Consider the following 12,403-nt stretch of genomic DNA (forward strand, 5'->3'; position numbering starts at 1 on the left):
TCCACCCTTCCTCCAGACTCTAGGACTTTGGTTTCCAAATGAAATACAAAACTTTCTCTCATCTGAAAAGAGGACTTTGGACTACTGGGCAACAGTCCAGTTCTTCTTCTCCTTAGCCCAGGTAAGACGCCTCTGACGTTGTCTGTGGTTCAGGAGTGGCTTAACAAGAGGAATACGACAACTGTAGCCAAATTCCTTGACACGTCTGTGTGTGGTGGCTCTTGATGCCTTGACCCCAGCCTCAGTCCATTCCTTGTGAAGTTCACTCAAATTCTTGAATCGATTTTGCTTGACAATCTTCATAAGGCTGCGGTTCTCTCGGTTGGTTGTGCATCTTTTTCTTCCACACTTTTTCCTTCCACTCAACTTTCTGTTAACATGCTTGGATACAGCACTCTGTGAACAGGCAGCTTCTTTGGCAATGAATGTTTGTGGCTTACCCTCCTTGTGAAGGGTGTCAATGATTGTCTTCTGGACAACTGTCAGATCAGCAGTCTTCCCTATGATTGTGTAGCCTAGTGAACCAAACTGAGAGACCATTTTGAAGGCTCAGGAAATCTTTGCAGGTGTTTTGAGTTGATTAGCTGATTGGCATGTCACCATATTCTAATTTGTTGAGATAGTGAATTGGTGGGTTTTTGTTAAATGTGAGCCAAAATCATCACAATTAAAAGAACCAAAGACTTAAACTACTTCAGTCTGTGTGCTTTGAATTTATTTAATACACGAGTTTCACAATTTGAGTTGAATTACTGAAATGAACTTTTCCACGACATTCTAATTTATTGAGATGCACCTGTATAGGGCCGGGTGATGTAGCAATAAATATAAAGGTACATTAAAATCATCACAATATGCAATTTTGTTTAATTTTATATTAAAAAATCAGTGTGAATATATGAATATTCAATATAGCACCTAGCCTTATTACTGTAGCATAGCAGCTGTATTGCTGCATGGGACATACAGTAGGTTTGAATTCAGCCTATATCTCAATAATATAAACTAAACCTAAACTAAAACAAACAAACAAAAAAGGCATCTATTACACACAGAATGTGAGTCTAGTGCACATTGATCATATGCTCTTTACTATCAGTTCTGAGAAAACAATCTTTTCATATCGCAAGGCGAATTAATATTTTAAATTATATCGTAAATTAAGATGTGATGTTCAGTGGGAGTTTGTTAAAAAGAGATGCGACGTGAGGGAGCAGGGAGCAGGGAGCTCAGTGCTGTGAGAAAGAAACTTAGAAATAGACTGAGATAACAGGAGAGAAAAACACGACATAGCAAATAGAATTGGATGTGGGCTGATGTTTAACTAAAAGTCACAGAGGAGAAGTAATCAGCCTGCAAGCATCTTGTTTCTCTCTCTCTAAAAATGTCTAGCAAAACAAAAACATGCAAATGAAGGCATTACTGTATGCACACTGGAGTTTGTAGAAAACATTTCAGAACACAAGCAACGTAAGGCATCAAATCCATTCTTATGTAATGGAGAAATGAGCAGAATAAGATGATCATTAGATAAACTTTGCATAATAAACACAATGGAGGTGAGAATTGAAATTATACACTTGTAGAGAGTCACTGAATGGAGCAGTCATGGAATTATTTGCACTATTGGACAATGTCTTCAATCTTGTCAATTTGTAGCAGTGAGTTAAGAGGTGATATTTTTCACAAGTGAATGGAGTACTTCAGGGCTCAGTACTAGGACTGTTACTTTTCACTCTCTACATGCTACCCTTGGGCGCCAAATAAATAAAGGTCACTTGACTTGATCTCTAAAACTCCAAGTACAGTGGGGAAAATATTTATTTGATCCCCTGCTGATTTTGTAAGTTTGCCAACTTACAAAAAAATGGAAGGGTCTGTAATTTTTATGGTAGGTTTATTTTAACGAATAGAGACAGAATACCAACCAAAAAAACATGATTGATGGTTATTTTGTATTTTTCCATTTCCAAATAATCGCACCAACAGTTGTCTCCTTCTCACAAAGCTTCTTTCTGATGGTCTTGTAGCCCGTTCCAGCCTTGTGGAGATCTACAATCTTGTCTCTGACATCCTTTGACGGCTCTTTGGTCTTGCCCATGGTGGGAGAGGTTGGAATGGAAGATACAGATTGTGTGGACAGGTGTCTTTTATACACCGTACGAGCTGACATTAGGAGTAACTTCTTAAAGTGGCAGGACTAATCTGTGTTCCACATGGGCACATAACCAGTCTGTGGGAGCCAGAATTATTGCTGGTTGGTAGGTGGTAATACTTATTTCACTCACTTAAAAGCAAATCAATCTCTAACCTTTATATAATGTGTTTTTTCTGGATTTTTTAGTTGGTATTCTGTCTCTATCCATTAAAATAAACCTACCATAAAAATGACAGACCCTTCATTTCTTTGTAAGTGGGCAAACTTACAACATCAGTAGGGGATCAAATAAATATTTTCCCCACTGTACATTGCAGATATGTAAGCTTTAGCACTGTTTAAAAACCCAGCATTTTCTATAGCCTACACAATGAGCTTCCTTAAGCCAGCCAATATGGGTTTTTACAGTGAAATATTCTTAATGTTTTACATTTGTTCTCCCCAGTCTTGAATATTTGATTACAAGAGAAAGATATTGCAACTACGGAAAAAAATGTTTACCTCCATTTAAAGACAACAGTGAAAGAATTATTAGGAAACAGAGCACAGGAGTATATGTCTGGAGGCAGGGGGGTCCCACACCTCACTGGTACTAGGAAACGGCTCTTGAGAATGTTGTAGTTTAGATATTGATTATCCGCCCTGGTCTATTAGCTGGCACAGTTCATCAAGTGCCACAGTTGTAGGAAAACTACAAGCCTGCAGAGAGGAACAGGTGAGAAGAGGAGGAGGGAAAGACCCCTTCTGCTCTCATACCTACAGTATAAGCCACGCTTTAATTCCCTGGAGAAACAGAAGTGCTCTTACTGGCAGTTTTTTCATCTGTAACAATAAAAAAACAGCAGTACACAATCTCAATTTTGATGTTTGTCTTCATCTGAGTAGTTCACCCAAAATGAAAATTGTCAATATTTACCCTTTTCTTGTATGGAATACTTTTATGAAGCTTTTGTTGTATTTTTTGTGCTTTTGAATAATGATAGCTGCGGTCACTGTGAAAAACACCCGTATAAAAAAAATAAAATAAAATGTATGTATCTTTTTGCCTTATACAGACAATAATGATATGTAAGTAACACAATTTTGGAACACCATGAGGATGAGTAAATGATTACAAATTATTTTTAAAACTATTATGTTAATAAAATCATAGCATTATTGAGTTTAACTACTACAAACAATGTAGTGTCATTTTAGGTACTTTAAATCCAAACAGAAAGTCCATTTTCAGGGCCCTTTGCATTGTTGAAATTTACTTTAAGCACAAATTTGAGTTTAATTGCAGTATGGAGTGTCTTACTGTCGTTGGAATACAAATCACTTCTCTTATGTGTACATTTTTTTATTTTCATAAAACAAGGGAAGTAATACTACAGGCAGTTTTGTTATTTGAAATGCAGAGTGGCTCATTTTTCTTTTTTTGAGTCTTCACAGAAAATGTGACAGAATTTTTTGAGTTAGGTTTCTGGCTTTCTGAGACAAGGTATGACTAATTAGGTTTTTAAATTCTTCATAAGAGACAGTAATTTTGAACAGTAATTTCAGATAAGAGCACAGAGAAAATAAGAAGTGAATTAAAAAGCGGACAAGTATGAAACCAAGATGTGAGCAGCATCAATTTACAATAACAGACATAAATGGCTTGTCTTTGTGTGCAACACATTGGTTCCTGCTGTGATTTAAGCATACTCGTATACAGCTGTTTCTTGCTTGTTTGTCTACATCACCTATTGTGGGTAATAATGCACAGGATAAAATACGTGTTTGACGTTCACTTTCTAGACTGATTGCTCATATTGAAGCTACATTATAAACAGTCTGTTATTCGTCTGACAAAATAGGGTACTTTGAATGGCAACACAAAAACAAATTGATCATCAAATTGCATTTCTACAGTATACCAGGTGAGAATATACTTTCATGCGCTTTAGATCAGTGGTTCTAAACTGATCATTTGATCTGATTATGTTTAGATGCATTTTATTATTCACAATTAGCATTGTGTAGAAGAATGTACAGTATTGTAGAGCTACTACCACATACTATGAAATTAGAAAGGTCTAATTGCACCCAGCAAATGAAATAAAAATCTTCAATAATTACTGAAGGATATCTTACTATGTACCCATGTGTTTTTACAGGAACTGCTAGATGATGTCCTATTAAAATGGCAGGATAGGAATCTGCAGCAGAGTGGAAAAGGAATTTTCCTTCCCTCTGTGCTCTGTTGGATGCAAATCTGGCCAGATCATGATGTATGTGATGCAGAAGAGGAACTGCTTGCATGGCAGTGGCCAATTTTGCTCCAAGTATGGTCGTGGCACCTATGTAAACCAAAAATAATGTTACATTTACAAAAAGAAATGCTCTCATTTTGCACTGTTCCATTATTGACCACCTGTTGGACCAGATTCTACCAGTCAGAAGTTTGGAAACACCTACTTGTGCTTTATTATTACTTTTTTCTACATTTTAGATTGTTAAAGTCAGAAACAAGACAAATATAATGTAATATAATATAATATAATCATGCACAATGTTCTAAAGAAGAATGAATATACAATCAAACATCAAAAGTTGTAGAAAATAGGGCAAAAGTGAGTACCTATTATTAGAAATTTTGCCCAAACACATTAATGGTAATGTCATGTGTTGAACATGGAAGACATTCTGTAATTTCCCTAAAGAAATTTGACATCTCCCTTTTCTGACATCTCTTCTAATCGAGATCCAGGAACATAATGGCCTAACAATTCAGATGGCACTTAAAAACACCCATCATTTATCTGTTAACCTCTCTTAAAGATACCAGCACACACCTCACAGGACAGCACGCACCGTGCTTCATCCCTGCCCCATGGATAATTCATTAGCACAGCATGAGAAACCAATGTCAATTAGCGGGCCGTTTTTTTCTTTCTTGAGCACACAGCAGGCTTCCTTCAACCTAGGCAGGTGCCGTGCATTATTCAGTATGGCTACGTTTGCACACTCGATCAGCGCAGGGACAGAGACAACTGCAGCTGCCCGGCCTCCTCTGAGATCCTATGGGAGACGGCTGAAGGTTAGAACACCATCGTCATGACACTTTCCTTAATGAGCTTCAGCTCAATTTGTTCCCACCTGCGGTGAGGCCGCAAGAGTAGCTTCACAAGCTTCACTCATCCGTACAAACGTACGATACAATTACAGTCATGTGGGGTTTTATTTCTTTATTTTTTTTCTCAAGCAATGCTAAACCACTGATTTCAGGCTATTCAACTTCAGAAAGCCCAGGGACTACAAAGCAAGACCCCTTTAACCTCAAGGACCAAGTTCCTATAGTAATTGTTTTATAACTGTGTAGTATGACCAAAAGTTGATATCACACTTATTTTGACAGTATACTTTTATAAATATTGTATTTTAGTAATGCCTACTTTACAGATTAATGGTATTTCATGGCAACTGATTCTTCATTAAAATAATTTTTTTTATTTGATAATGTCAGAAATTTGTTGAAACTTTACAGTTCCAAAAATCATCCTGGTCTTGTGGTACAGTTGTTGTTTTATAGTGTGCAAAGGGAGCCAAGAGATTCAAAGAAACTGGACTTGAATTTAGATGTTAAACTGTGATATATGATTTAAATTTGACTCAAGTGCAAAAACCCTGTAAAGAGTTTGAAAGGAGTCTTGCTCTATAAGCAAACTGTTGCGTTTTAACACAGTATGTGTGTGTGATATATAAATATCTAAATATAATAGCTTGTCAAGACATTGAAAAGAAACAAAAATGAATTTATGAATGTGAAGTGACATACTTCACAGATTAAATGGAAATATTAGTTACATGGCCCATGTATGATCCAAATTACCTAAATCATGCGAAGAATGTCAAATATAGATGAAATATGTATTCTTTGCCTCTGGCGTATACAGATGAATGGCAGTGCAATCTCCATCCTGAGGCAAAGTCTACGTCTCCATGTGCAGTTGGACCACATTTAATAACATGCACACACACACAGGCCTACATATATAGAGCAAGTCTCTTATTAATCTCTGACTTCTCAGAGCAATATCTTGGGGCTCTACTGATAGCCATACTAACACACTTTACATGATGTCTTTCGTTCCTTCTGAACCCAAAGAGACTTATAGGGGGAAATGTACTCTCTATCCCATTAAAGAGCTTTTAGGTTACATGTACCACGGTACAGTGGGATCAACATCAATCTAATATCATTCTAATCAATGTTACTCTGCTTTTTCTTATATAATACACCGCCGACCCTCAGAGGGTTAGAAGCAACTTTGATTCCATTCCTTTAAAAGTGCACCACTCTCCTGATGGCCTTATTTAAGTTTCTTATACAGTAATCTCTACCCTATCAAATTTCAACATTTAATTTTCCCAGCTAAATTCAATCAAACGTTCAGCCTTGTGTGACTAGCTAATCATGACCCCTGGAAGCTCGGCATACAGCGCTCTTAATCTCAGAGGTCCTCACTGGGAGGCAGCACTAAAACTCATTCATGTATAATTAAAAGTTCTCACCGCAAACGGAATATCAAGGCACGCCTGAATCCTCCGAGAGGTTTCGCATGGCGTGGAAAATATCACGCGCACCGTAATGTGGCGTGGTAATTATGTTCGGCAGCTTTTCTCGCCTCTGTTCTCCCTCTATCGCTTTTCATTTTTGAGTGGTAATAATACGAAGAGGGTTAAGGATCCATTTTGACACTGGTGTCAGCAACGATGTACCAAGTGTCCCTCAGGGTCCACAAGTCATTACTCTATACGCCCATTCTGCAACAGTTTAGCTTCTGAACAACAGCCAGAGGCGATATAACATTTATGTGGGCAAAAACACATCTTTATTTGTCACATATGGCCTGTTCGGTTCTCCTTATTCACCAGAAAAATAAGTACGCACTATTTAGGGTAGTCTTACTCAGCTGGACTATTCTATAGCATATTTTTAAACTAATAAAAGTAATAGCTTCGCCCTGAGTCTGGCAACGTGAGAGACGTTTATTAGCATATTATCCTCTCGTTGGCTCTTTTTATAGACAAATTCTGGCTAACGCCGGGAGTTTTCTCTAGGATGTATTGAAATTGGATAGGCCTATTAGGTGCAGGCTGAGATAGTTTGAGTTGAACTTGTTTTCGAGGCTGTAGACTATTCCTCACGGGCTCTAACGACAAGACGCGTTGACCCGAAACTAATAAAAGTAATAGCTTCGCCCTGAGTCTGGCAATGTGAGAGACGTTTATTAGCATATCCTCTCGTTGGCTCTTTTTATAGACAAATTCTGGCTAACGCCGGGAGTTTTCTCTAGGATGTATTGAAATTGGATAGGCCTATTAGGTGCAGGCTGAGATAGTTTGAGTTGAACTTGTTTTCGAGGCTGTAGACTATTCCTCACGGGCTCTAACGACAAGACGCGTTGACCCGTCCTTTAGTCTTAATGGATGTAGACAGGTCTGTGAAAAAGGATGCTATCTTTGCAGTCCTGCCATCTGTAAAGAACTTAATCAGAGCCCCTGACTAAAACAAATTAACCTCCATTTGCTTAAAGAACACTGCAAGACCCCTTCAAACTCTTTACAAGGTAAACAGAGCACTTTAGGCAAATTGGATCATTTGATTCTTTGGAGAATTAACGTCAGTTGCTGTGTGGCTGCTCTGTTCTCTAACCCAGAGCACATAAGAAATTAGCCTGAGGCAGATCTTGAGCAAGTCTAAACCTGCACTTATGATTGAACAGGAAATGCACTGCCTGTTCCCTCACTACATGTTCTGAGCAAATCAATCATACAGAGCCATCAAACCCTAGTTTTATACACCGCAAAGGTGACACTTTACAAGAAGCTTAAATTTGTTAACATTAGTAAATGTATTTGTTGACACAAAAATTAAAATGCAGTCATCATTTACTCACCCTCGTGTTCCAAACCTGTATGACTTTCTATCTTCCGTGGAACTACAAAGAAGATATACCGTTATATTTGGGTGAACTATCCCTTTAATTTATAAATTAAATTATTGATTCATCATAATACCTTGTTCAAACTACTAATGTTTATACACCTCAAAAAACACGTAGTAATAAGAATTAACCAAGATTAATAAACGCTGTAAATGTACTGTCTGTTGTTATATCATGCCATATTCCACTAACTAAAGTATAGAAACTGTTAGCATAATACATGTATACAAGTAGGGAAAAGAAATAAGAGGCAGCCACATCACAGTGATTTTAACACAAATCAGGGTGTTGTCAGACATAATGTGGCGGTAATGGCAATACGATAAAGGTAAATACAATAATCACATTAAAGAAGTCGTTAAGTAATATAGTTAATTACTATTAGTAATAAGCCTAATCATGGTGTTTAAGAGTGCCAAGCAACTTACACATATAAAATTAATTGATTTATCTTGTGTACAGCTGTTTAAAATAAACAACTCGACCACTTAGGTTTCAGAGCTAAAAACTGTTTTATAAAATGAAAATGATATTTTGCAGAATTGGAACAGCCATCATTCTCATAACCCTACACATTCTCCACCTTTTAGGCTAATGTAATTTGAATAATCTCTGCTTTATTTAATACATTTCACAATGGTTAACTACCTTCCCAATTCTGCAGATTTTCCCTGAAAATCAGAACAGAAAATGGACTTTTTAAAAAAGAGAGAGATTCCGTCTGGACCTGATAATGAACAAACACAAATAACACCTGCTGGCAGTGCTGCATGTTTAGACTGCACAACCTGCATTAGGCTGTTTGTTTCATCAATATATTCTACAACACAGAAAAATAACTCCAGGTTTTCATCCATTTGTCTTCCATTTGAGCAGATGTACAGCACAGAGCTGTTTTGATCCAACAGCTGCAAAATAGCATCAGGGTCAAAATGGGCACATTCAGCATAATGCCTTAACATGCCCTGCTGTAAATGAATGGTCATTAGCCAATACAAAATGGCTTAAATATGAACTCTATCACTGCCACATGGGTGCCCCCTCATCTGGCTGACATAGGGTGCCATCTGCCTGCTGGTGTTTCAAATGCCTGTGTGCCAGTTTAGTGATTCCCGTTGATCTAATGAACCTAAAGATTCTATCTGTAACTGCTTAAACGGACCCTTGAACCATAGGAACTTGCATATAAGGAATAGTTCACCAAAAAGTTAAAAGTCTTTATTCACTATCATGCTGTGAGGAATTTTTTTTTTTTTTCCGTGAAACACAAAAGGTTATATATATATATCACTACTTTCTGTTTGTCTACAGTATAAAAAGGACTTATACCCTACTGCTGTTTTTCCCCCATTTCGGTTTAGTTTCTCCCTTTCCGCAATCTCTTTTCGTTATGAGCTGAGACATGTTGCCTACTTAGCTCCCACACAAACACAGATGTGTTGGGATTTAATTATGGCATCAATATCTAGACCACTAGATAATGTGCAACACTCTAGTGGGCTGTTTGGCCATAATATTAGCTTTTTCCAATTAGCGCAGAGTGTAAGTGATGTTTAAGTGATAAACAATGTGTGTGCAGAGTAATACTAATAGGTGGCCAAGTGCTTGATATTTCTATTACTGGCAGGCTAATAAAGCTGAATGAGGAATCTCCCAAGAAGCTTCAAATGTTTCACTCATGAATGACAGAATAAATGGATAAATAACATTGCACCAATTAAGAAGCTGCTATAAATGTACTACTTTTAAATCCATTAGACCAATATTTTCCATTTGTGATTTTCCAGTAAGATGAAATTTCAAATTAAAGCACGAAATAAAAGGCTATGAAATGGTGCATAAATATTTTGGGTCTTTTATTAGATACACCATGTCACTAAACATGTTAATTATAAATGACCTGTTCTTGAAGATCTGCTCTAGCGTAAAATAACTTTCTGTGATGTTTGTTAACATGGACACATTCATAGAAATCATTATCTTTTTGTGTAATCACACACATATCTGCTATTGTGTGCTGAGAGCAGCAGTTTCTCGCTCTTTGGTACATTGAACAGACAGTGCCGAGTGTTGAAAACAGCCAGAAAGCTCAACACCGCCTCACACACTAATTCCACATTCAGCCCAATACATTTTGGATACTAGTAGTATTGTTATGGTTAATGATAGCTGGCTTGTCTTGGTCTCTTACTTTTTTTTTAACCAAGAAATGTAGACCTTGAATATTCACAGTTCAGGAGATACGGACACACATTTATAAATACCTGTAATTGTGCCGATACCTAGCAGGGCTCAACAATAAAGATAGATCAGTATTGTTTACAGTAGTTGATATAAATGTATAGTTTTAGTAAAATTATTATTTGTAAAGAAATTAATTTATATTATACTGTATATTAAAGGGGTCATATGATGCTGCTAAAAAGAACATTATTTTGTGTATTTGGTGTAATGACGTGTTTATGCGGTTTAAGGTTAAAAAACACATTTTCCACATACTGTATGTAACCCCCTTGAAATTAGGGTGGTTAATAGGACTTTTAATTTGAAAAAAATATATAGTGACTGGTGTTCTCCACTAGAGGGCGTTTCTCCGTGATGAGCGATATAATTGAGAAAGGAGCCGTTTTACGGATGAGAGTGAGAGCGGAGTTAGAAGACTGTTGATTCAGAGTGCAAATATATATCTATATATATAAAAAGAGAATAATAGAGTGTGAGGAAAGAGTTTTAAGTTCTTTTCCAGTGGAATCCGGGGGAAGAAATATATTTTTGTACTTTTATTTCGAGGAACTCCGGTGAGTGTTTTGTTCCTCCGCCATTTCTCTGTAATCAGTCATATGTGTTCAAATTAATGGGTTATGGTAAGAAATATGATCGATAACTAACCGATGATGAGAAAATATTGAAATATGTGTAAAGAAGAGATAAAGGATATTTTGTCGCATAAAGGAAAAACCAATCGGAGTTATATCAAATGAGTTGTTAAAATCAACTGCGTCACGTTGTTTGATGTGCATTGGTTCATGCAAACAGAGACAAATTGTGATAATCTATGATATTAATCAACTCTGGGATATACTGTTAAGGAAAAGAATCAGAGTATGTGATTATTTGATGACATGCATGTATGACATTCAGTTGTTTATTCCGTTTTTAGTCATATAATAATATAACATGTAAGACATTGCTCTGTTTAATGTTGGTTTAAGTGGGTATATTTTCCCAGGATTTTCTTTGTAAAGTAAGTTAACGAGTTAATATACAGTTGAAGAAAGGAATGAGAAAGATCCGAAGTCTCATGTGATTTATATCTGTTGTTAATTCAGATGAAGTGAATGTGAATGAGTGATAAGTTCTCTTAAGTTATGCAGGTTGTTTTTTTTCCCCTTGTTCCTGTTGATGTGTAATTCTTCGACCGTGGATGAGTGAACAGCGAGCCAACAGTGTCTAGTTGATGTCGCAACACATCTTTCTCTGGAGCAAGTTTCAGCATCCTTATTCTGTCATCAATCCCTGGATACAGATAAGAGAATACAACACCATTATACACTTCGGATACCTTGAGTGAAACTGAGTTTAAAACTACCCGGGTAGTAAATTTGTTTCTGTCACGTGACTACTTCTATTTTTTCCTACCTCATTTTTTTCCTTCCTGGAAGGACTTGACCTGACTATATAAAACATTTCTGTTACACCAAACAGGCCTGATTGCATTTCCTTTTAGTTCTGTTAACTGTTTGCAAACTTTAAACTTTGTTCAATTGAGGGTACCAATACAAATCATTTTCTTCTTTCACAAGTTGTAGTGAAATTGCTGTCTCAAATCCTCCTTACGAACTTAGACGTTAACTATACTGTCACACTACTGTGCCCATTCATCCTGATCAGTTCATTTAGGACCTCATACTAGAGTGATACAACGGGTTACATCAGCATGACAATGAATATATTCATTCTCCCAAGGTGAAAATCCTTCAATGGACATATATTCCTCTATGCCTGAAACGCGTCGATTTTTACAAAGCTCATCGGTCTGAAAAGCGAGGTGTGCTCTGATTGGTCTGATTGGCTGCATTGTGATTGGCCGAATACATCAAGCGTGTGACGGAAATGTTACTCCTCTTACCATATTGTGATGCCATGTCCCGGAGCGAAGAGACAAAACCAATAAAACCTATTACAAACGAGGCATTTGTAGCATCCAGTTGGGACATAATTACGGATTATACTGACTTATACTGTCTTTTTACGCGTTGCGTTGCATCGG

General features: G+C 36.9%; 1 long non-coding RNA gene across 1 annotated transcript in view; it reads left to right on the forward strand.

Annotated features, from left to right (window-relative positions):
• The window catches only part of LOC107660613 (uncharacterized), a 16,185-nt gene extending 11,988 nt beyond the window's left edge, over positions 1-4,197 (forward strand). The window contains exon 3 of the long non-coding RNA XR_001631025.1: positions 4,186-4,197. This is a non-coding gene — a long non-coding RNA (uncharacterized LOC107660613). The remainder of the gene's footprint in view (positions 1-4,185) is intronic.
• Positions 4,198-12,403: the final 8,206 nt, after the last annotated feature.

This window comes from Sinocyclocheilus anshuiensis, unplaced genomic scaffold, assembly GCF_001515605.1.
Source record: "Sinocyclocheilus anshuiensis isolate Anshui unplaced genomic scaffold, SAMN03320099.WGS_v1.1 scaffold627, whole genome shotgun sequence".
Classification (NCBI taxonomy): Eukaryota; Metazoa; Chordata; class Actinopteri; order Cypriniformes; family Cyprinidae; genus Sinocyclocheilus; species Sinocyclocheilus anshuiensis.